Source organism: Eptatretus burgeri, chromosome 4, assembly GCF_056783735.1.
Source record: "Eptatretus burgeri isolate ZD-2024b chromosome 4, Ebu_testis_v1, whole genome shotgun sequence".
Taxonomy (NCBI): domain Eukaryota; kingdom Metazoa; phylum Chordata; class Myxini; order Myxiniformes; family Myxinidae; genus Eptatretus; species Eptatretus burgeri.
In genome coordinates this window covers 142,082,458-142,109,449 of record NC_140964.1, presented here as the reverse complement: position 1 = coordinate 142,109,449, position 26,992 = coordinate 142,082,458, and the positions used below count along the sequence as shown (strand labels likewise).

Below are 26,992 nucleotides of genomic sequence, written 5' to 3'. Positions count from 1 at the left end.
GGCCGCATGGCTGTGCCCCGACTCCATGCTCCTTCGCGGGTTTCGTTGGCACGACGCTTAGAGTGGGGTGGGAATGGGGCCCCCTTTGTGGCACTATCTCAGCGCGGGGGAAAAGGGGGAATTGTTGATGCTCTGGGGGAGGGAGAATGGCTGGCTGGCTTAGGTCCCGCGACGAGCGATCTCCCACCGCAACCTCATCGCCGACCGCCGTCCTTCTCGCCTCGGACCCGAGCTCCTTGGCCTCTTCCCCCAACTCTCCTCAGCCGACTGCAGAACCCAACTCGATGCCTCGCCACCCGACTCCACTCTCTGCCACACTCCGCCGCTGCCACACTCCGCCCGATGACTCTTCCCAAAACTCTCACTCTCTGCCACGATTCGCCCTGCGCTCGGTGTTTTATAGGCCCGCAGGAGAACCAATATGCAAATTTCCGGATCAGGATGAGCTCGGGGGTGGAGCCACGCTCGCCCATTGGACAGAGGAAAAGTAGGCGTGAACCTCCCCTGATCCTAGAATTTGCACATTTCGATTTCACAGGGACGCGCCTGGAGGTGGGGCCAAGCCACTCCGCGCTTGCTGATTGGACGGATCAGAAGTGGGCGTGTAGCATTCTTGATCCGAATTCTCCCTCGGAAAGGCCGCTATTTGCACTCGCGGCTCGGTGCGTATCGCTTGAACGAGTCCAAGACAGCCCGATGCTCAGTGTTCACAGGTGGTGCGGGAATGGCCGTAGAAGGAGAGAGGTGAGGGTGGTGGAAGGTTTTTGGTGGTGGTTTGATGGTAATGGCGGGTGAGACGTGGTTGGTTCAAAATAAAGAAAGAACAGAAAAACGGCTATCTCAAAGCGTCGCAGCCCGAATGAATCACATAAATTCCCTCTAAACAACGGGTTTGGGGCGAACTGCACATATACTTCGAGTTATCTCACCTATGGGACCTGAAGGGTGGTTTGCGAATTTCCACAGCCATAACAATATCTTTATAAACATCATCAGTTTTTATATCAAGGATAAAACTATCAGTGTCCATATACAACAATGAAACATTTTCACCATACTCTTTCTTTAAGCCATTATACAAATAATCATACATCAATATCTTTGATAAATCAAGAACTGCTGTTCCAATATAAATTGGTTTATCCATTACAATACTTTCCTTTTCCATATGAATAGCAGAAAAGTTCTCTGAAAAAAACCTCTTCTCTCTTAAAACTTGGCTTATTTATCAATGTCGAAGCTTCTTTCCAAGATGTTGCAAATGTAATGTTTTGCCTGTTTCTAACATTCTCCATTGTCTTTCCAAAGACAGCATTATTCATCAACTTGTAGAAATCCCCTTCAAATTTTACTTTTGTAATTGTTCTCATATCTGTATTGAATTTAATATACTTTTTCATCCAAGGACTTTGTTTAAATTTAAAAACTCTATGAATTTTAGCTACTCTCAATCCTTCTCTCAAAAACTGTTTTAAGCTTCACTGATGCAAAACATATCCCTCTTTATCATAGAATGTTGTTAATAACTTCTCTGTTGATTTGCCTTTAAAATTAAAACTTTTATGATAATCACTTCACCATTCTTTCTTTGGGGTTTCTTTCTCACATGCAAAAGGAAGGTCGTTATGCTTATTCTGAAGATCATTTGGGTACCTCAAATCAACTTCAAAATAATAACCTTCTTCTTCCTCATTCAATTCCTCTTGAGAAGAAATAACAATATTCATCAAAGCCTTTTCATAATCCTTTTCTTCCACCCACTCTAATTTACCATAAGGCAGAGATTGAGACATTGCCCATCCATACAAATTATTAGCATCAAAATACATCAAATAATTACTATCTTTTTCACTATCATAATTTGGAAGATATTTATTATTTGCTTTAGCATATCTTTTTGAACATACTTGTGATATTCCACATCTCTTAGACTTCTCAATCATCAAAAGCATATCTACATCACTGATTAAATCTATATCTTGTTTTGTCATTTTCAACATTGCACTCCAAGCTAAACCAGGAGCTGTGAAATAGTGGGTAGGATCTAATCCATAACAATTTTTATTCTGACAGAGTGATCTAAAAGCTTCAAACACATCAGCTAACAATAAAACATGTTTTTAGATACAAATCATGTTATTCTCCAAGGTTCTTTATCTTAAATATTTTCCATATTTCTTGTGCGTGTTTATATTCCTTATCACTTATCTCTTCTTCATAAAGGTTATGATAGAAACTTTCTTTTGAAGGAAGTTGTGTTTCTTTAAATCTCATAAATGAATCCATATAATCATAAGGATAAATTCCCTTACTTGTAAGAATTTTCTCTTTACTTTGAATTTCATTCCTTGTTTGAATTTCCTCTCTCGTTAGAATTCCCTCTTTAATCAGAATTTCATCTTTAATCAGAATTTCTTCTTTAGTAAGAATTTCATTCATTATTTGAATTTTCTTTAAAAATAGAATTTCCTCTTCAGTTAGAATTTCTTCATTAATTTCCTCATTAATTAGAATTTCCTCTTTACTTTGAATTCTCTCTTTAATCTGAATTTCCTCTTTAGTTATAATTTCCTCTTTTGGAAAGAATAAATTAAGATTTGGAAAAGACCCCGTGGAGCTTAGATTTGATGCTCGGTAGGCTAGTGGTGTTCCCATAAACTTGTAAGAATCTAGAAACCTAATACGAGTTAAAGGTTTTGTGAATATCATTTTTGTAAATGAAATATACTTTTGACTTGTGTTTGTTATGGCAGAAATATTCCCTGGTGTTTTTGAAAGTTCATTTATAAATAGATGTGTATCACACTTGGCGCTGTTGTGAAGAAAGACTGGAATAAAAGAAGGAAATATGTAATTAAGATTACAACAGGAATGAGCGGGACCTCTCTATTTACCAGTAAGATGACAATGATCCCTAACTTTAGACTCCTCAATTTCCCCTCACAAATATGACAGATATTGTTCTTTCTATATTCTAATTTTTCTTCTTCAGTTAATTTCATCGGTTCATTTGTTTCTTTCATTAATTTAGCTAGTCTTATACAATCCTTTTCTAATCGTTTTACAAACTCTTGTGAAGCTTTTTTCCACCAGAATGTTCAAGTTTATTCTACTTTTCTCCAACAGATGATTTGATATAATAACAGAAACCACAAGGAATATGTTTTTGATATTTATTTGTATATGATTCTTTTGGATTAGGAGAAGCAGAATTTATCTTTTTTCAGATACATTCAAAATCAGCATATATCACAAATGGGTGCATGATAGATTTATTATAATCTTCAAAAGAAATCTTTTCACCAGGTTTCGGCATTGTAATTACAGCTGATTTATGATTACTACAATATTTTGAATGTTGTTCCAATCGTTCTTTTGTATGAAATGAATTTAGACATCGCTTACAAGGATATATTTTGTTTGCTGTTCTGAATACCTGAGAAGAGATTAATCTTGATAAATTGTTCATGTATATATCATGTGAATTCTTTCCAACACCAAAATATAAAAGATCAATGTGTGTTTCTTCATTTTTATAGTTGTTTGAAATTTTTAATATTTGAACTTTGTTTGTATCCGTTAATCCATATATATCAATGGAAAGATTATTCTTTTTCTCAAATTTAGGAATATCTGTTAGTTGCATTGGGAATTTAAAATCTTTAATGTCCAAGGTATTCTCATATTTCATATATTGTTTTACTTTTTCTGAATTACAATTTGGTCGATGTAAGTGAGCAAGAACAGACCAGAGAAAACATTTATTATCATTGTTCTTAATACTAACAACTGCCTTCTTTAGTTTTATTTATTTTGGGAATTCAATATAGGAAGAAGCTTTGAGAGGGTTTGATTTTAGAATGTGTATATCCAAAAAGATGATTTTTTTTTAATATGAAATCCACTTCCTACCACTGTATTCTCAACATCCTCCTCTTGTCTTGATAGTTCTTCATAAACCCCACAATTCAAAAAATCTTGAAATGATGTTATAAAATGAAGATCTGTTCTCATTTCAGGAGTTTGTTCTTCATCTTGTCTTTTCATATTCATTTTCACTCCCATATCAAACTTTAAAGTTTTCATTTCTTTTAATATCTTTCTAATAACTTTTTCAACATTAGGTTTCACTATTTCAATTGGTTCAGCTATTGATGATGGACCGGGTTCTCCAAATTGAAAAATCCTTATTTTTATATGCCCTTTAAATGCCCCATCAGTGTTTTCAATATAATAGTCTCCCTTTACTTTCAACTCATTTTTATTGTGTTTTTGTGATTGAAGATGTCTATTATAACTACTCTTCAAAACATCCTTTGAGCAGATATCACAATGTTTTCTTTCCAACTCAAGAGGAGATATTTGATGAAATAGATTAAATGTGTGTTTGTTGGTTTGAAGGTGTTTTTGATAACATTTATATTCGTGATTACAAACATCGCAGTACATTGTATTCACCATATTTATATAATAAAACTTTGCTTAAACTAAAATTTTCTTGATGAAAATTTCGTTTAATTTCTAGGTGAATCTGTGCTTAAAACCATTTTATCCTCCAACTTTTTCACTTCATAAATACAATGTTTCAAGACACAAAAGACAAGTTTCAATCAATCTCTTCATTTGTAAAAGATACTGAGAAATATGTCAAGGATGAAAAATTGAACAAAGATAAATAGAACAACTATTGGATAAAAACAATTATGGTGGATATGATGAGTTCTTCAATTTCCTTCAGTGGAAGGGCTTTTAGTATACCTGGTCGAACATCAATTAAAGTATCTCTAACAAAAGTTTCTCCTCTCCTTCTCGTAATATATTCAAAACTAGAAAAAGCAATGAAACAAGAAAAAGTATCAAAAAACAAAAACCTTAAGGATAAAGCTTTAGAAAGAAAAGATAAGACCATCTTTAATATGCAAGGAGAAATTTATATTTTTTTCAACAACCCTAAAGATGTAAATCCTGATGAAATAAAGGATGTTAATATATCAGGTGAAATGCCATTTCGTTCAATAGTAGTTAAGGATCATTTTAGAATTACCTTTAATATAAAAAATGTTGTCGTTGAATCTGGTAATGAAAAAAAGTATATAGATATCGATGGTAATTTTATTAAATATGAGTCAATATGCAACTGAAAGTATAGATGAATCTCAGTTTAAGTAAAGTTTTACTTTATAAATATGCTAGACTTCCCTGATTCTCCATATGACAAATTTGAGAATTGTCCTGCGTGTGAAAGACGGGGATTAAACACAGAGTCAAAAGCCTATAAACAATGTATATTCTGTGATTACCTTCTAATTAATGATAATAAAAAATTTAAAAAGGAAAATAATTCTTTTAGATTTACACCAAAAAGGAATTACTTTACAAGATTGATTAGAGAAATGAATGTAAAGTATGAGGGTGATAACACACCTTTCCTTACAAGGGAAAAAACTGAACGTATTAGTGAAATGTTCAAAGGATTGTTGTTATATATTATTCATGGATGTGATTTTCAGGGAAATATCAACACAAGATATTGCATAAATAAAATAATGGATTATCTTGAAATTAAACCTGAACTAAGGATAAAATATAGAGTTTCTAAAAAAGCCAATAATAAATTAAATAACCTGTTTTCCAAATATATAAATGAATGATTTTTTCCCCATTTGAGAAAATAAGATAAAATTTAACAATCATAAAAATCTTCCAAATTCATTAAGATGTCTCATAGTTGGTTCAAGCAGATGTGGAAAAACCTGCTTACTTTTGAAGATGCTCCTGACTCCCAACTTTTGAGATTATGATAATAATTTAATAATTTTCACAAAGTCGAGTTTTCAACCAGAGTATCAACTACTCTCACAAGGTTTTAATGCTGGTCTTCAAAAAGAAGATATAATCGGTTTATTTAAACGTCAAAAAAACCTAAATGATTATAACATTGAAGATATAATTCAACTATTTTGTGATACACAGAGATGTAAAAAGAAATCAAAACCGATAACTTGTATTCTTATTGATACTACGGATGATATACCTTCTCCCCAAGATTTGGATAAATCACAAAAGAACCTCGTTATCTTTGATGATTGTGTTAATGAGAGAAACCAAACGGTAATGGACAGCTTCGACACAAGAGGGAGACATTCTTCTTGTAATTGTATTTATCTTAGTCAATCGTACTTTCAACTTCCTCGTCGTTCCATCAGAAACAATGCTAATACTTTTATTTTATTCAAGTTAAATTCAATAGATATAAATAATTTTTGGAGAGATAATTGTTCTACATTATGTAGTAAAAAGGAATTTGGGGATTACATGAAGCACACGACTGAAAAATATAAATATATTGTTGTGAAACAAGATGAGATATTAAGGGATATATTTTTTGTTTTAGAAACAATTACATGTATAAATGACAACTATTATTATAAATCTTGTGGGTAAATCTGCTTCTGGAAAAAACTTTCATAAATCAAGGTTCTTGTGTAGTACAAATGAGAATATTGTAAATTTACTTAAAAAAACACCCCGTGATACGCATTGTATCAACAACAACGAGAGCAATAAGACCTGGAGAAGTAAAAGGTGAAGATGATCACTATATTTCGGTGGAGGAACATATGCGATTGAGGAATGAAGGTCAAATATTTGAGGAGGTTTCTCTTGGTACAACAAAATATTCACATTGTAAGAGTGAGTTAGGGAAACTAAAATCTGGTGGTCTTGGGATATTAGAAACTAATCCAGAAGGAACGAGACAAATTATTAAACATCTGAGTGGAGTGAAGATTTTATCATTCGGTTTTGATGTTCATGAAGAAACTCAACGCAAACGTATGAAAAGCAGAGATGCAAGTATTAGTGAAGAAGAAATTACAACTCGTATTAATGTTAATAAAGAATTTGATGAAATATTTAAAGAAAATGATTTATTTGAACACATCTACTTGGATGTTGAAGAAAAGGAAAATTTCCCTGTTGATCTTTACAATTCATTCAATGATATTTTCCAATAAATAAATGGATGCGAAAGAAAGAGCAAGAAGATTTAAGGATCATCAAGAGTTGGGTTCAAAAGTTGTAAAACAACAGGAAGACATAAAGAAGAAACGCAGACAGAAACTAACGGGCGAAGAAGCATTTGAAAGAAAACAAGAGAAATTTTTTTAACCACTTTTAAGAACTTCCCAAGAAAAAATGAAAGATGTTTCCACAGTTCCCACAGTCGAATATACTCCTAAAAAACTTCAAATGTCAAAAGATTTTAATCAAATGAGGAGGGAAGAATGAGAGCATTTAGGAGAATTAAAGGTATATGATGATGAAGGTTTATTTCAACAACTAGTAGAGATTAATCGACCCCCTGATTATATTGTGGATGCTCTTCAAAACAATGAATATTCAGCGGATTCAAAAACCAAAGCAGGACTCATTCCAACAGAACAACCAGCTATATTTCATCTTGTTCAAGAAAAGGGATTGATATTTAATGATGAATTAAGGTTCTTGGGTTCTGCTCAACCCCCTGTTAAACTAAATCCGAGATTAATGTTTCTTCTCACAAAAGATGGAAGACAAGGTTCAACTGTGAGGGATGAATCAAAGTCTATTGACAAATCATTGGATATGAAAAATAATGGTGATAGAGTATATATTGATCTGCTGAACACTCTTAATTATAGGGTTAGTATTTCTGGTAAAAGTAGAAAAAATCAGAAGGAGAAACACATTATTCAGGCTTTAAGCATCCTTGGTTCAGGTATTAGTTTTCTTCCAAATGACCCATCGCAATTAGTTAATAGACTTATTGTTGTTCGGTAGTAAGAAGGCTGGAAATAACAATTGTTTTAATTTTTTTTTTTTTTAGAACAGTAGCCATTTTAGACCAGTTGATGAACATGAAAATAATTAATAAATCTCAATATAAAGACATTTTATCGCATATTAAATAAGATGAGAAGCACAATCCTGAGTTTTAATTTCACAACAAGCGACCACACATCTTCATTCCCATACCCACTATAACTTGACACAACAAAAGAATATGAGGCATCTTTAATAAGAGGAAACTTATAATACCTTATTTAATATAACTGATAAAAAATAACAAGTTTAGTTATAATCCCGGAAGTGGATACAAAACGATAACAGTCTCACCCGGAGCATATGAGATTTCTCAAATATCTTCCGAAATTGCTCGTCTTATGAAAGAACAGGGTGATGAACCAAAAAATATTGTTATAGACATTCAAAAACATACTTCAAAATCAACGATTAAAGTTAAAAATAACTACAAGGTTGATTTCACAATTGATAATTCATTTCGAGAGTTATTGGGTTTCTCCTCAAAAAAGATTGAAACTAATTTGGACGTTTTACAGTGATGATGTCATTCAAATATCCTCAGGAATAAACTTGGTATTAATTCACTCTGATTTGATTGATGGTGCTTATAATGATGGAATAAAAACAAATACAATATTTTCATTCAGTGCATACTCAACCCCAATTGGTTATAAATTCAATATGGAACCCAAAAATTTGGTTTATCTCCCTGTGTCAGGAAAAAACATACACAGAGTAAATTTTAGGATAACCGACCAAGATAATCATATGATTTCTTTTCATGGGGAAGTTATATCCATCAGAATTCACCCTAGTGAAGTTTTCCAATAGATAAATACGATGGTTATTGTGAGGAAACACGAGTTGGGAAAATATAAAGTAATTACAGGGGATGGGATGTTCCTTTCCCCATACTACAAGGGTGAAGGTATGTATCTTGGTAGAGGATACTATAAACCTAAGAGACAAAGGGGTGTTGGACATCAATTTAGAGGAGATGGGATAATTGATACTCTTATGGGTATTGGTTCAACTATAGGAGGGAAACTATATTGGTTCAACTATAGGATAGGAGGGAAACCACGGGGTAACATCCCTGGGTCAGAATGCGGGAGAGTGTGTCGGAGTGGTGCTGAGGTGTCGTCCACCAGACGGCGGTCTCCTTGGGTTAACCTGAGGCGGTCCCTTCGGGTGGGTGCCTGGAATGTCCTATCCCTAAGAGAGGATGATCACCTGTCTCTGTTATCATCTGAGCTCAAGCGTTTGGACATCAGGATTGCAGCTCTCTCTGAGGTTCGGAGACCGGATTGCGGAGAGATAATGGTGGGTGGTTACACCTACTATTGGTTTGGTCGCTCTGATGGTTACCATACCCAAGGAGTTGCTGTAGCTGTGTCCAATAAGCTGACCCCAATGATAATTGAGGTAACACCGGTCAACGATCGTATTATGAGATTAAGGATTGTCACTCCTTAGGTGTCATTTCCTTGGTCTCTGTTTATGCTCCGACTCAGGCGAGTGATCTCACCGTGAAGGATGCATTCTACGCCACGCTCGAGTTTGTGGTTGATCAGTGCCCCAGACGAGATACACTTCTAGTTTTGGGGGATTTCAATGCATCGACTGGATCTGATAGGGATGGTTATGAGGTGTGTGTTGGTCCCCATGGGTCAGGAACTATGAACCAGAATAGCACTAAGTTCCTTGACTTTACAAGAAGTCATGGACTTAGGGTGGCTGGTTCATGGTTTCAGCGCCCACAAGCTCATCGCTGGACTTGGTATTCCAACGCTGGCGGTGTGGCAAATGAGATTGACCATGTCCTCATTGACGTTCGTTGGAGGATGATCCAGAACTGCAGGGTCTACCGGAGTGCTCAGTTCCTCAATACTGACCACAGGCTTGTTATAGCAACTCTAAAGCTGCACCTTAAATCCTGGAGAATGGTACCATCCCAGCCGAGGCTGGATGTTGCCAAGCTCAGGGATGAGAGAGTAGCTGAGGAGTTTGCGAACAGGTTGAGTGGACACTTGGGGGGTCTGAGTGCTTTGCGGGGTCCTGAAGAGTTGTGGAGCGCATTCAAGACCACCGTCCTTGATGTTGCCGGTGGATGCCTTGGAGCTCACCGCAGGGCAAAGAAGAATTTTGTCTCTCAAGGGACACTGGATACCATTGACCAGAGTCGCAGGGCGAGGCTGAATGGCAGAGCTGAGCTGTTCAGGGAGCTGAGGCGTAAAACTGTACGTGCACCGAGGGTGGACAAGGAGGCCTATGTGCGAGGAATCTGTGAGGTGGTAGAGCATCACCTGTGGACAGGTGATTCTCGTCCCGCTTACAGGGGAATTCGCGCATTACGTTCATCCAAGCCCATCCCTCGGAGCACTGCAGTTCGAGCAGAGAGTGGTAGGCTCTTGACAGAGGAGTCTGAAGTGAAGGCCCGCTGGGCCGGTTACTTTGAGCGGTTGTACCAGGCTGATCCCCCAGCTGTCGAGTTGGACATCAAGGGTGTTACAATCCCTGTTGCTGACCCTCGAATCAACTATGGTCCACCTTCGCTTGTGGAAACACGGGCTGCGGTGAACCAGTTGAAACGGGGCAAAGCTCCAGGGATCTGTGGCATCCATGCTGAACTTCTCAAGGCTGGTGGAAATGCTGCACTCGTGTCGTTGCATGCAGTTTTGTGCTCTGCCTGGAACACAGGCATCATCCCAACTGACTGGAAGAGGGGCCTTGTTGTCCCTCTCTGGAAAGGGAAGGGTGATCGCCAAGACTGCAACAATTACCGAGGGGTGACGCTGCTCTCAGTGCCGGGCAAAGTCTTTGCTCGGATAATTCTTGATAGGGTTCGCCACCATCTGCTTGAGCACCAGCGTCCAGAGCAGTCAGGCTTTACACCAAAGAGGTCAATGATTGACCGTATCCTTGCACTTCGTGTCCTCACCGAACGCAGACGAGAGTTTCGGCAGGGGCTGCTTGCAGCCTATGTTGATCTCTGCAAAGCGTTCGATTCAGTGAATCGGGATGTCCTCTGGAGGATCCTTGGTCTTTGTGGGGTGCCACCAAAACTGATCGATCTGATTTCTGAACTCTACTCTGGTACTGAGAGTGCTGTGAAGTGTGGTGGTACCATCTCTGACTTATTTCCAGTTGTTACTGGAGTTCGTCAGGGATGTGTACTTGCCCCCACACTTTTCAGCACTTGTTTGGACTGGATTTTAGGGAGGATGTCGGAGAGATCAAGTTGCGGTGCATCGTTTGGCAATGTCAAGATCTCGGACCTTGATTTTGCAGATGATGCAGTCATCTTTGCGGAGACTTTCGGCATCCTCTTGGGGGCCCTCGAGGTGCTGAATGAGGAGTCAGAGCTGTTGGGATTACGGGTTTCTTGGGTCAAAACTAAGATCCAGGCTTTCGGTGACATATTGGATGCTGCTGTCCTGTCTGTGTCTGTTTGTGGTGAGGATGTTGAGGTCGTGGAGAGATTCACTTACCTTGGCAGTGATATTCATGTCTCTGCTGGCTGCGAGTCAGAGGTCAATAGACGTCTGGGTCGGGCCTGGGGAGTCATGGATTCACTGGATCATGGGGTGTGGCGCTGCCGGTACCTGTGCGGGAGGACGAAAGTCCGAGTCTTCAGGTCCTTGGTACTTCCAGTCTTGCTCTATGGGTGCGAGACTTGGACTCTGACCAAGGATCTGAGACTTAATTCCTTTGGTACCAGGTCTCTTCGGAGAATCCTTGGCTATCGCTGGTCGGATTTTGTGTCCAACGAGCGGTTGCTGAGAGAGACTCGGATGAGATTTGTTACCTGCATAGTCCGTGAGCGTCAGTTGCGGCTGTATGCACATGTGGCTCGTTTTCCTGACGCTGATCCTGCTCACCAGATTCTCTCAGCGAGGGAGTCTCATGAGTGGAGGAGGCCAGTGGGCCGACCACGTGCCTCATGGTTGCAGCAGGTTGACCATCATCTCAAGGAGATGGAGATGGGCCTGGCATCTGCCTGGGGGATGGCCAGACGGAGGCCCCTGGAGTACTGGCGGAGAGTGGACGCAGCGACGCGCTGTTCTGACACATGCTCCCATACCTGACCTGACCTGTTCAACTATTCTTAAACATAAAGACCTAATTGGTTCAACTGCTTCTGCTGTGGGAAATGTCACAGGTGCTGTAAAGAGCATAAAAGATGCCCAGAAGGAATCTCATAAATTACAAGCAATAAAAGAAATTAAGAAAGGCAAAACTCAGTTGTCCCCCCAAGAATGACAGAAAATAATTCGAATACTTGGATCAGGGTTTCAAAAGTTTTAACATCTTTTTTCCTAAATAAATACAAGTATAGAAGCAATTGATAGTATCTATGATTTGGATGATACTATTATCTCAAACTCCACCAAAAAAGAAGATTACTTCAAGGTAAATGCAATAACTGGAACAGACTGGAATACGAATGGTACAAAAAGTTTTGAAATAAATAATCAACAAACCTATTTGAATCTATCCGAAAGTTTCTTGTTGTGCAAATTTACATTCACAAAAGCTGGGAATAACACAAACGCTACACTTGTAAATGATTTCTTCTGGAAAATGTTTGATAGTGTTTGTTTGTACATTGGAGCACAAGAAGTTGAAGCAGTTGATTATGTCTCTGCTGTATCTGAAATTATGAAATTTACACTATATTCATTTGGCGATAGAATGGGAAAGGGGGCTGTCGAAGGTTTTATTCCTGATATGTCAACGGGAACAAACACTGACCCTGGATATAATCAAAGGAAAGGAATGTATAATGATGATACAAAAGCAGGTCATAGTTTTACTGTGGCAGTTCCTCTTAAAGGTATATTTGGATTTTGTGATCATGATAAAGTTCTGTATGGTCTTAAAATTAGATTTCAACTCCAAAGGAATGATAATGAAAATAGATTGCTTTTTGGTGTTGGTAGTGCTTTTGGTGAGCAGAATAAATTTGTAATTGATGAAATGAGTTGGTATATTAGTGAATATACTCCTAATCTTAAAACAGAAGAGATGTTGAATAGAAGACAACTCAAAGAAATGACTCAGTGTATCATACCTCAAAAGAAGATGTCAACATGTTAAACTAAACCAAACCACTTACACGTGGAATTTGGGTGTTCTGGAAGGAAAGCCACGATATCTGTGGATCATTTTTAAAAAGCCAGATGGTGATACTGCGACTGATAAGAATAATGCATTGAGTGATAATGCTAAGGTGAAACAACTTCACGTTTCTCGAGATGGAACATTTTATCCACGAGATAGATGGGAAATTAATTGGGAAAAAAATGATTTTGCTGAAGCATACAAGTCTTACCAAAAGGTGTGTGAAAGTAATGGAAACAAAGAACCTATTTTGGATATGACAGCATTTAAAAGTTTGTATACAATCTATGCGTTTGACCTGAGCGCTCAAAAGGAAACTATAAAGTTGAATCGAGTGGATACTTCCCTATACATTGAAAGAGGAGAGAGTGAAGAAGTTGATACATATTGTTTGCTTTTGGAAGAAACAGAATTGCAGATTAATACAGATAATGGTGTTATGATTAGTCTCACATAATTTTTTGTTAAATAAATGAGTGGCAAAGTACCAACTGGGGTATATGTTAATCAAATCAATCTTCATAAACTATCATCTTGTGTTCAAACTCAAAAGCCTTGAATGATTAACGTTAATACAATTCAGAGAAAAGGAGCAGTAAGAATTGATGTTTTGCTCACAAGAGAACAGGTTAAAATCTTGAATGATACTGGCTCACTTAAAATTAAAATGACAAAACCAATGTTGAAAAAATATTCAATAAGAGAGACGAGTGGAGGATTTCTCCCATTTCTAATTCCTTTATTTGCTGGTTTAAGTGCGGTTGGAGCATTGACTGGTGGTATTTCAACAGCGGTGAAAACTGCCAATGAAAGGAAGGCTCAACTCCAGGCTCAAAAAGAATTGGAAAGACATTACAAAGTTGGAGAAACAAATTAGTGGAAGTGGTGTAATTGTAGATTTTGCTGAAAAAATTGAAGGTCTGCCTGATAAAGCGAGATTGTTCGTTGGAGATATGCCTTCTTCTATCGCACAAGCAGTTGTAAAATTAGCTAAAAGAGGTAATGGATTATATCTTTCTAATAAATAAATGAGCATTGATGAGTGGTTTAAAGAATTTGGAAAGAATACAACATCAAATTTACAACTTGTTAAATATTGTAAGAAATTAAAAATTCATAATGTGGTTATTTGTATGAGAGATGCATTAACAAATGTGCCTAAACATACAAAGAATATTATTATGAACTTTGAAGATAATAATGGGAACGGTTCTCATTGGGTTTGTATTTTTAATCGTCAAGACAAATATTATTTTGATAGTCTTGGTCTTCCACCACCTGTTGAAGTCAAAAAAATTTTACAGAATGGTGTTTATCAAACATTTCAACTCCAAGAATTAAATTCCAAGTGTTGTGGTCAATTGTGTCTATATGTGTTATTTCAACTCAACAAAAATAAAAAATATAAATGACTTATGTTGGTAAAGATGGTTCTATCTCTGGTCTGGTGTATCCCAAGAACTGGATATTGATTTATCAAATTATTACACAAAGGCACAGGCTGAATGATATAAATATAATATAACCAAAAATGTCAATATGAAAAATGCTTATAAATTGAAAAAATTATCCAAGCCCAACTGACGCGAACGACTTTGTGAGATTAAGCGATTTATCACAATATATATCCTTAAATAAAACGGCCGTGTATTCCAAAGATACAGAAGTGTTGATTTTATCTCCAGGTCATACAGAATTCACAGTTGGAAGTAAAATAAATTTTTATAAAGAAGGGCGTATCGTTTGTATGAGAATAGAACAATGGGGGTATGATATGAATGATTTAGGGTATAATTGGTCATTTAAAATTGACCTGGAAGACCTGGAACAATAAAATCAGTCTCGTAAGGAAGAATATTATCCACTTGGTATCGAGAATGAGTTTTGTGGAGCCATGATTAGTAAAAAACAAATAAAATAATTTAATAAGGGTAAATATAATAATGGTTTTGCCCTCGTTTATATCATGAAAACAGAAAAAACAGGATTATATATAATAAGTAAGGAAATACAAAATGATTTAACTATGGGATGATGGGGAGGTGTTTCGTGCCATAATATTATTCTAACATCTATTTCTAATACATAAATGACAGCAAGAAGGCTTCAAGAAAATTATCATTTCTGTGTCCAAGCATACCTTCAAGAAAAGGGTATTCGGTATTTTAATAAATATGTTCTACAACATAAGAATGAGGTATTTTCAATAAAAGATTGGCATTATGCTGATGTTGATAAACCGACAACTTTAGATTTAATTAGAATGTTAAATAATGAAAATTTTTTAAAGTTAAGAAAAGATAAGGCTCTTTTAGAAATTCAAAAGAAATTTTATTGGTTTCCTGTTGTAAAAAAATTTATTTTGGATACAGGAATAACAAGAAATCCTGATGAATATATGTATGATATTCTATGGGGTGTAAGTGATTCAAGGATAGTAAAGGATGAGGAAGGAGTTGAAGAAGAGAGGGAAGAGGAGGAAAAGGAGAAGAGAGAGAAGGAGGAGAGGGAGAAGAAAGAGAAGGAGGAAAGAGACAAGAGAGAGAAGGAGGAGAGGGAGAAGAGAGAGAAGGAGGAGAGGGAGAAGAGAGAGAAGGAGAGGGAGGAGAGAGAGAAGGAGAGGGAGGAGAGAGAGAGAAGGATAGGGAGGAGAGGGAGGAAAGAGCGAGACTAAATAAATATCAAAATATGGAAACCGGTGAGATTAAAAAAAGATTGGTGGTATTACAGAAAATAACTCAACCCACCGAGGAGGAAAACAAAGAATTGACAAGTCTATTTACAATACTTTCGACAAGACTATTGACATTGACAAGATATTCATTTTAATTCAAGTTTTTCATTTTTTTTTTTTTAAATGGAGGAGAGAGTGAAGGCATTTCTAAGGATTCTTTATGTTTTAAAAATTAAGATTCAAATGTGCATGTTGGAAACTAAAAAGGTTTTTGCACTCTGCAGGAATTTTTCTCATAAATAAATGAGTTATTGTCTCAAATGTAAAAAGAAAACTCAAACTAAAAATATTTCATATATTAAAAGTAAAAATCACAAGGTTATACAAAATGGTATATGTTCGGTGTGTGGTTCAAAAAAAAATCAATTTATCTCCAAACACAAACTCGGAGGAGATACACAAAAGTTTTTGTCAGGAAGTAAATTTACAACGACTGGAATACCAGGGAATTACATCTACCAGGGTATTCTTTCTGTGGTCCAGGCACAAACTTGGATAAAAGATTAGATGAGGCAGACAATCCTAAACCATGGAGCAAACCCATCGATAGGGTTGATGAAGTGTGCATGAGGCACGATATTGATTATGGGAATACCACAACGTTGGAAGAAAAGCATGAAGCTGATAGAGAAATGTTGTATAATTTGTCTCTGATACAAAATCCAACCTTTAGAGAAAAAGTTGATCAGTTCATTGTGAAGAAGATGATCAGTGCTAAATTGAAACTTGGACTTGGAAATTCAAAAAAACTTATAGGCTCTCATGATGTCATTAAGACGGAAGAGCAATTAGCTGATGAATTACATAAACCAATATTCACAAAGTTTCGTAGAAGGAAGGTTTATTCCAAGGAAGTTGATTTTATCTGGTCCGCTGATTTGATTGAACTCAACAATGATAAGGGGGACAAGTATGCTTTAACCGTTATTGATTTGAGGAGTAGATACGCATGGGTTGTCCCTTTATAAAACAAAGGTAATACTCTTATGTTAGCCTTTCAACAGATATTTAATCAAAGTAAGAGAAAACCTAAAAAATTGTGGACTGATGAGGGTAGAGAGTTTTATAACAAGACATTTATGAATTTTCTAAAAAATAACAGTATTACATTATACAGTACCTTTAATGAAGGGAAGGCAGTTGTTGTTGAACGTTTTAATCGTACCTTAAAAGAGAGACTATATTCACAGAACTCGGTTCACAACAATGGTTATCTTTTATTCAGGATATTATGGATAAGTATAATGACACGATTCACACGTCAACGAATATGAAGCCATCAGAAACATTTACAAAATTAAAATATGAAAAAGAGATTAATATCAGAAAACGATTTGTAACGAAAACCTAAGTTCAAAGTTGGTGATATTGTAAGAACATATAGGTGGAAATCTCATTTTGAAAAAGGTTATATTAAACGATGGACGAACGAACTTTTTAAAATTGTTGATGTAATAGATACGGTTCCTTGGACTTATAAGATATATGATTTAGAAGGGAAGAGACTTTAGGTTCATTTTATTCACAGGAATTACAAAAGACAAAACTAAGCAGATAATACCCATGGGAGCAATGGGTTGGTCCTTCACTCCCTCCTACTATACACCGTTGTGAACACTTGAGGGTCAAGTCCGAGGTGTATAACAGTATATAATGTGTGTGAAGGGGGACGTTCTTAGATCTGTGAACCCCAAACACAGAATCCTCAACTGAATAGTCAAGGCTTAACTTTTGTTTGTTGGTGTGTGTGTGTGTGTGTGTGTGTGTGTGTGTGTGTGTGTGTGTGTGTGTGTGTGTGTGTGTGTGTGTGTGCAATGGGAGCAATGGGTTGGCGCTTCACTCCCTCCTACGATACTTTCTTGATCAGAACTTTATCAATTTAACTTATCTCCAAGATAAGTCGAAAGGGGGAGTAAGCCTGCACTTTCTTCCCAGAACTAACAATATTTTTTATGTTTTTTTTTCTCTTCTTCCAATTCTGTCTTTTAAGGCTTTCAGGTTTGATGACAGAGAAAGGGGGAGTAAGAACTTTCTTGATAGATTTCGATCCCAAAGAGTGGTAGCATTTCAAGTCTCCAAAATAAACCCAACTTTCCAAGTCTCCAAGGTATAACCACATTCCTGTTGAGTTTCCAAGATACGTATCACATTGTGAGTTATCAAGCCAGAACCCACATTTCAAGTCTCCAAAAATATAACCATCTTGCCAAGACTCCAAGGTAGAATCACAATTTCCAGAAATATTGTGAGTTTCGGTGATGGATCTCACATAGTATAACTGTGGATCATCAAGGAAAACTCCATTTTTCCAATTTTTATGGGTTTCAGTGATAGATCTCACATAGTATAACTGTGGATCATCAAGGAAATCTCCATTTTTCCAATTTTGATGGGTTTCAGTGATAGATCTCACAAAGTATAACTGTGGATCATCAAGGAAAACTCCATTTTTCAAAATGTCTGAAATTTGTGAGTCTCCAAGGTAAAACTTGTATTCTGGCTCATCAAGGTATAACTTGTTCAGGGGGTATTGCTTGATAACTCACAATGAGTACTATTGTTGCAAAACTCTTTTTCAGGACTTTGCTGGTCTCCAAGGTATAACTCTTTGGTTGGATCATCAAGGACGAACTCGTTCTGTGGGTCTTGGTCGCTCATAAGGTCTTCAACCAAGCCAACAATTTCGCCCCAAGTTGTAGTAAAAGCAGTATTTTCATTTCGTATTTCAGATACAATTTCCTGTGAGAGAAAATAATAATGTATAAATCAAGTGATTTAATTATTAAATGAGTATGCTTCAATCAAAGTTTGAAAATAGGAAAATAAAATCTTACCTCAACAGAAAAGAGGTTTGAATCCAGTTCATCAACTTGAAGGTTTAGTTCCATACAAGTAGTCAATCTCCAAGGAACCCCAAAGTCATCCCACTCAAGGTCTCGCTCGTTCTGTGGGTCTTGGTCGCTCACAAGGTCTTCAACCAAGCCAACAATTTCGCCCAAAGTTTCTTGATTTCGAGAAGTTTATCATTTCGTAATGGCACAAAAGGGGTATCTTAAAAAATATAAAGATTCAAATGTTTTGTTTTTAAATATTTTAGATGGGGATTATTGTGCAAAGAAAATTAAACTATTGAAGGAATTTGAGAATGAACAAATCTTTGTAGGTTCAATTAGTGAGCTTAACAATATGCATTGGTTGTTTGAAAAAGAGTGTCCCAAGGCTTAGACGTTTCAGATATTTCTTTCGAATCACCTTTAACAAATCACATTACTACTTTACTACTTGAACAAATCTTTATCTTATTGCATTGGTTATTTGAAAAAAAGTGTCCCGAGGTTAAAAGGGGAGACAAATAAATATACCTTGGGATAAAAAGGGGGTTTACTTTTTAGGGAAAAAAAATGAATCGCTGAAAATCCCCCATTCATTTACATGGGGAAAAGTGAGCCAGAATCAGTATATTCACCCTACTCGTGTGATTTTCTTGAAATTTTGTGTATTTTAGCTTCAACTTCGCAAAACGATACATTTCACAGAAAAAAAAGTTATATATGCAAAAATGCTCAAATTAGCCTAAAACAAGCGTCTTTTACAAAACAAAAGCATTGTCTGACACAAGTTTTGTTCAAAATCACTATACTGAAGCTAAAAAGCGTGATTTTCTTGAAATAGTGTGTATTTTCGGTTCAACTTCGCAAAACGATCCATTTCAAAGAAAAAAACTTATAAACACAAAAATGGTCAAATTAGCCTAAAACAAGCTTTTTTTCACCAAACAAGAGCATTGTCTCACTCAACGTTTTGTTCTAAATTACAACTCTGAAGCGGAAATGTGTGATTTTCTTGAAATAGTGTGTATTTTAGCTTTAACTTCGCAAAACGATACATTTCACAGAAAAAACTTAAAGACACAACAATGGTCTAATTAGCCAAAAACAAGCGTTTTTCACAAAACAAGAGCATTGTCTCACTCAACTTTTGTTCAAAATCACTATACTGAAGCTAAAAAGCGTGATTTTCTTGAAATAGTGTGTATTTTCGGTTCAACTTCGCAAAACGATCCATTTCAAAGAAAAAAACTTATAAACACAAAAATGGTCAAATTCGCCTAAAACAAGCTTTTTTTCACCAAACAAGAGCATTGTCTCACTCAACGTTTTGTTCTAAATTACAACTCTGAAGCGGAAATGTGTGATTTTCTTGAAATAGTGTGTATTTTAGCTTTAACTTCGCAAAACGATACATTTCACAGAAAAAAACTTAAAGACACAACAATGGTCTAATTAGCCAAAAACAAGCGTTTTTCACAAAACAAGAGCATTGTCTCACTCAACTTTTTGTTCGAAATCACAACTCTGAAGTGAAAACGTGTGATTTTCTTGAAATAGTGTGTATTTTCGCTTCAACTTCGCAAAACGATACATTTCACAGAAAAAAAAAAACTTGTGAATGCAAAAATGCTCAAATTCGCCGAAAACAAGCGCCTTTCACAAAGCAAGAGTGTTGTCTGACTCCACTTTTTGTTCTCAATCAATATTCTGAAGAGGAAACATGTGATTACTCTTCCTCCTCTTCCCCCACACACATATATATACATATATATATATACATATATACATATATATATATATATATATATATATATATATATATATATATATATATATATATATCTCCTCTCACCTCTCTCTCTCACCTCTCTCTCTCACACCTCTCTCTCACACCTCTCTCTCACACCTCTCTCTCTCTCATATATCTCTCTCTCATATATATCTCTCTCTCATATATATATATATATATATATATATATATATATATATATATATATATATATATATATATATATCTCTCTCTCTCTCTCTCTCTCTCTCTCTCTCTCTCTCTCTCTCTCTCTCTCTCTCTCTCTCTCTCTCTCTCTCTCTCTCTCTCTCTCTCTCTCTCTCTCTCTCTCTCTCACCCTCTCTCCCACCCCTACCCTCTCTCTCCCACCCCCTACCCTCTCTCTCCCACCCCATACCCTCTATCTCCCACCCCATACCCTCTATCTCCCACCCCATACCCTCTCTCTCCCACCCCCTACCTTCCATATCACACCCCCTACCCTCCCTATCCCACCACCTCTCGTCTCTCTCCCACCCCAAAAGGTCTCTCTCCCACCCCAAAAGGTCTCTCTCCCACCCCCTACTCTCCCTCTCCCACCCCCTACGCTCCCTCTCCCACCCCCTACCTTCCCTATCACACCCCTACCCTCCCTCTCCCACTCCCTACGCTCCCTCTCCCACTCCCTACGCTCCCTCTCCCACCCCTACCCTCCCTCTCCCAACCCCTACCCTCCCTCTCCCAACCCCTACCCTCCCTCTCCCAACCCCTACCCTCTCTCTCCCACCCCATATGCTCTCTCTCTCCCACCCCCTACCCTCTCTCTCTCCCAACCCCTACCCTCTCTCTCCCAACCCCTACCCTCCCTATCCCACCCCCTACCCTCCCTATCCCACCCCTACTCTCCCTCTCCCACCCCCTACGCTCCCTCTCCCACCCCAACGCTCCCTCTCCCACACCCTACCCTCTCTCTCCCACCCCCTACCCTCTCTCTCCCACCCCCTACCCTCTCTCTCCCACCCCTTCCCTCTCTCTCTCCCACCCCTACCCTCTCTCTCTCTCCCACCCCCTACTTCTCCCTTCCACCCCTCCAACCTCTCTCTCCCACCCCGCTACTTTTCTTCCACCCCCTATCCTCTCTCTCCCACCCCCTACCCTCTCTCTCCCACCCCCTACTTCTCCCTTCCACCCCTCTACCCTCTCTCTCCCACCCCGCTACTTTTCTTCCACCCCCTACCCTCTCTCTCCCACCCCCTACTCTCTCTCTCCCACCCCCTACCCTCTCTCTCCCACCCCCTACCCTCTCTCTCCCACCCCCTTCCCTCTCTCTCCCACCCCTACCCTCTCTCTCCCACCCCTATCCTCTCTCTCCCACCCCCTATCCTCTATCTCCCACCCCCTACCCTCTCTCCCCCACCCCTGACCCTCTCTCTCCCACACCCTCCTCTCTCTCTCCCACCCCTACCCTCTCTCTCCCACCCCTACCCTCTCTCTCTCCCACCCCTACTTCTCCCTTCCACCCCCTACCCTCTCTCTCCCACCCCCTACCCTCTCTCTCTCTCACCCCCTACCCTCTCTCTCCCACCTCTACCTCTCTCCCACCCCCTACCCTCTCTCTCCCACCCCCTACTTCTCTCTCCCACCCCTCTACTTCTCTCTCCCACCCCTCTTCTCGGTCTTCCCCTTACCCCTTTCCAGGGGGCTACGAAGGAGTGAGGGTTTCGTTCTGACTTTGAAATGGCTTCCAATTCAATTCAGAATGAGCGGACCGGAGGGGTGTAAATGTTGCTGCATGTCTGAGCATGTATGCTCGTGCATGCAGCGACGAACCAGGCCTGAGCCAGGTTGATGTCGTGGGTTTTCAATGCTCTCACACAGTTTCACGTCAAACTCAGTTGTAAAAAAGAAAATGGTGCTGTTTGAATACGTTTAACCGCCTTTCCCTTCCCTTCCTCTAACACTGCCTTCCCTCCTCCCACCCCCCTCCCCATGGACATCTCCAGCAGTCTCCGCGAGTTGTGTTCACTTGCTGGTTTAACATATCCCATTAATTTTAATCCTGTACTACCCAACTCCCTTCTCCACAAGTCCCACTTCCAAACGCAGGTTGAGAACTCCTCTCCCGCTTAAGTCCCCCAACCAAACTCGTCCATAACCCCTTCCTCTCATGCTTTCGTCCTCACAAATCCCCTCACCCCCTCCCTTACATCCCCCACCCCTCCTTGCCTTCTCCTCCACTCATATTTTTCTTTCCCTCCTTTCTCCCTCACCCCTTAATATTCCCATCAGCAAAGCGACAGGTTGTATTTGGTCGTAAGAAATAGAATCGAGTGTAGTTGTACATGAACGAGGGGAAGGAAACAAACACGAGAGAGGGACATGTGTGCAAGGACTCAAGCACGAGAAGTAACACACGATGAGGAAGTTCAACGGCTCGGGTGGGTGGTGCAATCACATGATTATTTATTAAAAGAACATTGCGAAACAAGACGAACAGCGATTCGTTGTGCAAAGATATGCAAGTGTGAAAAGGGGTAATCTGCCATTTTGAAAATCCAGAACTTGCTCACAATGCAACAAGTGGACATAACTCCGATTGGCTCCATGTTCCTGACCATGTACCCAAGAGTTCATGATGAAGATGATCTTCCTATCGGATATACCATGTTGGTACTTATCCATGCATCCATACATTGAAACCTATATGCACGTCGGACAGTGTTGGAGGTTCAACGTCTCCTGCTGTCCTCCATGCTGTCCTTCCATCATAAAAAAACAACTTCTCGTTCATTTACATTTGGGATGCATCCCTTGGGGTTGTTTGCAGTTATGTAGGGTTATGTAGGGTCACGTAGGGTTCCTTCAAGTTATTTTTTTGAACACAAGTCGCAGTTGTACATCGCGAACTCCAATCAGCTCGGGGTTACATTGAAACATATTATTTCAAATGAAACAAAACGATGTTGGAATGAGTTTCACCGATGGCAACTCGGATCGTTTTTGTGATCATGAAGATAGTTAGAAGGAAAAGTTCGATAACGCACAACAATGAAAGGTTTGTTAGGTGGTGGAGTGATGGGTAACCGTTTCATCACGTGGTTCAAGACTCGGGGCGAGGGGTCAGGACTTCTCCATCGTCCGGTACATTTGAACATTCACATTTGCCTGGCATGGCAAGTAGGCCAAACACCCTCGAAAACGAGGTTCACGAGGCTTTCTTGTTGCAGTTTACCGAAACAGGGTAAAGATCAGGTGGGAAGGTAAACTCAATTGGTTAAGTCATGAGGGTTTTATATTAATCATTTTAACTGGTCAAAGAGAGAGGACAAATAGATTGTAGGAAAGCACAAGAACAGAAGTGAGATAAGTTTCTGTTAAATGGAATGTTTTACCAGGAAATACAGTAAATGGAGGAACAGGGGAACAGCTGAAAAGGGAAGTGGATAGACATTCGAATGGATATACACCATCCATGTCAGGGAATGATGGGTACTGTACGTGATGAAACGAGCCGTACATCAGATGGCATATTCTCGGCCACTACGATACCGAACACGAGGCCCACGTTGGTCAATTTAGCGCACGGAGGATTTTGTGGTGTGCTCTTTGTCCTGGGTTTCTGGTCTGTTGCTCCAAGTGTTCTTTTGATTAGAATACGATGAAGTAAACTGAAACAAACACATATTAAAATTAATCACACTGATGAAATGGTGAGTAAATAAATCAATAAACGCCATTTTTAGGACAACCTTCACAATTGGTCATTTTAATAATAAGCAATGGAAAACGATTTCAATAAGTTACTTGTCATCATTATTAATTTGTATTTTAAAGCTTCACCTGCATAATGTGGACAAATTTCCCAACCTCACACCCCCAACCATTAGCGATTCCCCTCTCTTAGTCCTCTCTAATGCAGTCATAGTTTCACATTTGCCCTTTTAAAAAAGAAAAAACAATTTTTTTCAACAAAAAACAATTACATATTTCACTTTTTGGAGACTTTGCATTCCATCTTCACAAAAAAAAAAAAGCATTTTCCCCTGCATCGATCTGCAGACATGTTGCTTCGGACAGGAAACCCAAGAGTAAAATATTTTAATAGAAAATGCTGAAGGTTCAAGTTCACTGCTCCGTGCTGTGCTCCCTCAATATCCCTTTACACGAACACACAAACGTCCGTGTCCATTCAAACAATGTGCCCGAAGTTTTTGTAAATCTGTATTTGTGTTATAATGTCAACCGTTCCAACTTGTCGTTCCACCATGGGGGGAGGGGGGGGGGATAATGTACAGACATGACACTGAACATGCCTTGAAAAACAGAACGTGTTTGCCAATACGAGTCAGCTATACGGGCCTGGGTTGAACTGAGTGTGGTGCAGACTTGGTGCCTCACACCATATCTCACTTATCTCACTTCAACAGGCCCGTTGTTGGTTTCCCCTAAAAACGGACTTTTTGCAACTTGAGGAACACTTCCTCATTCCTCACCTTCAGCCACCCTTATTCTCCCTGGCTTTTAACACACATATATCTACACACACACACACACACACACACACACACACACACACACACACACACACACACACACACACACACACACACACACACACACACACACACCAAAAAAATAATATGGTAACACCAATTTAAAGTCACGTAATAGGGTGTTAGGCTACCACGTGCGGGCAGTGGGGCTTGTATGTGCCGTGGCATAGAGTCCACCAGCGTCTGGAATTCTGTGACACCATTCTTCCATGAGAAAGTTACTCGACTCGCACCTGTTTGATGGAGATAAAAACGCTGTCTCAGGTGTCATTCCAGAATATCCCATAAATGCTCGATTTGGGTTCAGATCTGGTGATGGAGAAGGCCATGACATATGGATAACATCAGTCATGCTCAGCAAACCATTGGGCGAGCACACGTGCTCTGTGGATGGAAGACATTGTCATTATGGAAGACACCCCTCCCAGCAGGAAAGAAATGCTGCAACATGGGGTGAAGATGATCACTCAATACTATTAAATAGTGATTGGCATTGACATTACCTTCTAAGGGAATGACTGCACCAAAACTATTCCGGGAAAATGCGCCCGACAACATTACAGAACCACCAGCATCCTTCACTGTTGGAATCGAGCACTCAGGGTTGTGGAGTTCTTTAGGTTCACATCACAAGTGCACTCATCCGTTTGTCAAGAACATGATGAAGGATGATTCATCTGACCATATCACATTTCTCCACTGCTCGGTGGTCCATTGCCAGTGCTCTTTGCACCACTGAACTCGCAAACGTGAATTGCCAGGTGTGATGAGAAGTTTGTGCGTGGCAACCTAACTGGTATCCCGTGCTGTGGAGTTCTCGACGGAACGTTTTTGATGAAACTGGCTGCTCATGCCACAAGTTGAAATTTACAGTCGATTGATCTGCAGTTGCTCGCCGATTTTCCTTGCACTTCAAATTAATGCATGGACATCACAATCCTGGAGTACGTGCTTCCACCCACTGTTGCCCTTTGCTGATGATTTATTTCCCTTGGAGTTCCATGCCGACATCATCTTCGACACCGTTGCTCGTGAAACGTCTGCAATTTTGCTGTCTTTGTCACTGAAGCTCCTGCCAAACATGCTCCAACAATCCCCCCTCCTTCCAAGTCATTGAGGTCTCCTCTTGTAGCCATGCTCACCATAATTATAGGCAACCAGGCCTATGCAGTAGATTTATACATGACCCTAAGCATGCTGGGATGTTATTTCCTTAATTAACAAATGGGTCACACCTTTGTTGAAGCTGTTGTTTTCACCATACTTGGTGTCTTTCATTTATCCAGGTGTTCCTATGATTTTTTGTCCACTATCTGCATGCAAAATACTCTCGAAAAAAAACACCGACGAGCTTTTCCAACGCATTGTCTCAATGTCTATTTCCATTTGCATGCAGATCTATTAAAATCCTCATTATGTTTCAGAAGAGTTTAAAAATGCTTTAAAAAAAATACCCCTTTGATAGCTCGGGGAGATCAAAACATTTGAACGTTTACTTGCTTTCTTTGCCTTTGTCTGGAGGTTTTTTTTTTAACTTACCACAAACTGAAGATAAAGAGTATCATCTCATGATATAAGATAGAGTTTTCGTAAAACCTACAAGGTCACAACCCTTACGTCCAACTTTTAACTCTTATACGGTTATTTCATCTCAAAAAGGCCTTCTGTTCTCCAAAGCATCCCGTGGAAGAGTATAATCTCGCTTTATACAAGCCATCAGGATAGAAAAAAAAATCAATTAAATACACCGGGGTCAAGCATGACAAGAGGTGGTGCAAAGGTGATGAAGCCAAAAACGGTTTAGGTAAAAGCAAGTTACCTGAGAACAAAACAAGTAAATTGATAAAATCAAGAGAAAATGTTTAGATGAAAATGAAATTGTAATCATGATAACAAGATCAGGTTTAAATTACCAAAACTAGTTTTAGCTTTCGAGTTGTAGATAAGTGAACTCGCTGGAGTTAGGGAAGCTGCAAAGCTGGGCTGTTCGGAAATGGCCTGCACGCACAAGATAGAGGGACAGGCCCACGCACATCCGACCACAGGCTACCCACGCCTGCCACAGGTTTGATTCCCAACAAGGGCACTTCACAGCTGAAGGTGGAGGGATATCTGGTGTGGAAAAAGGGGGTGGAGG

At 38.9% G+C, this 26,992-nt stretch overlaps 1 protein-coding gene across 3 annotated transcripts in view; it reads right to left on the bottom strand.

Moving 5' to 3' along the window:
* Positions 1–22,745: 22,745 nt before the first annotated feature.
* Positions 22,746–26,992, bottom strand: part of CTU1 (cytosolic thiouridylase subunit 1) — a 44,388-nt gene continuing 40,141 nt past the window's right edge. The window contains exons 7-8 of one of the 3 annotated variants that reach the window (XR_015057858.1): positions 26,769–26,967; positions 22,746–23,970 (exon numbers count right to left, since the gene is read on the bottom strand). The gene's annotated coding sequence lies outside the window, so the exon portion shown is untranslated. Of the gene's footprint in view, positions 23,971–24,052; positions 26,968–26,992 lie in introns of those variants that run through there. The other 2 variants (XM_085880223.1, XM_085880222.1) reach the window with 2 other exon arrangements.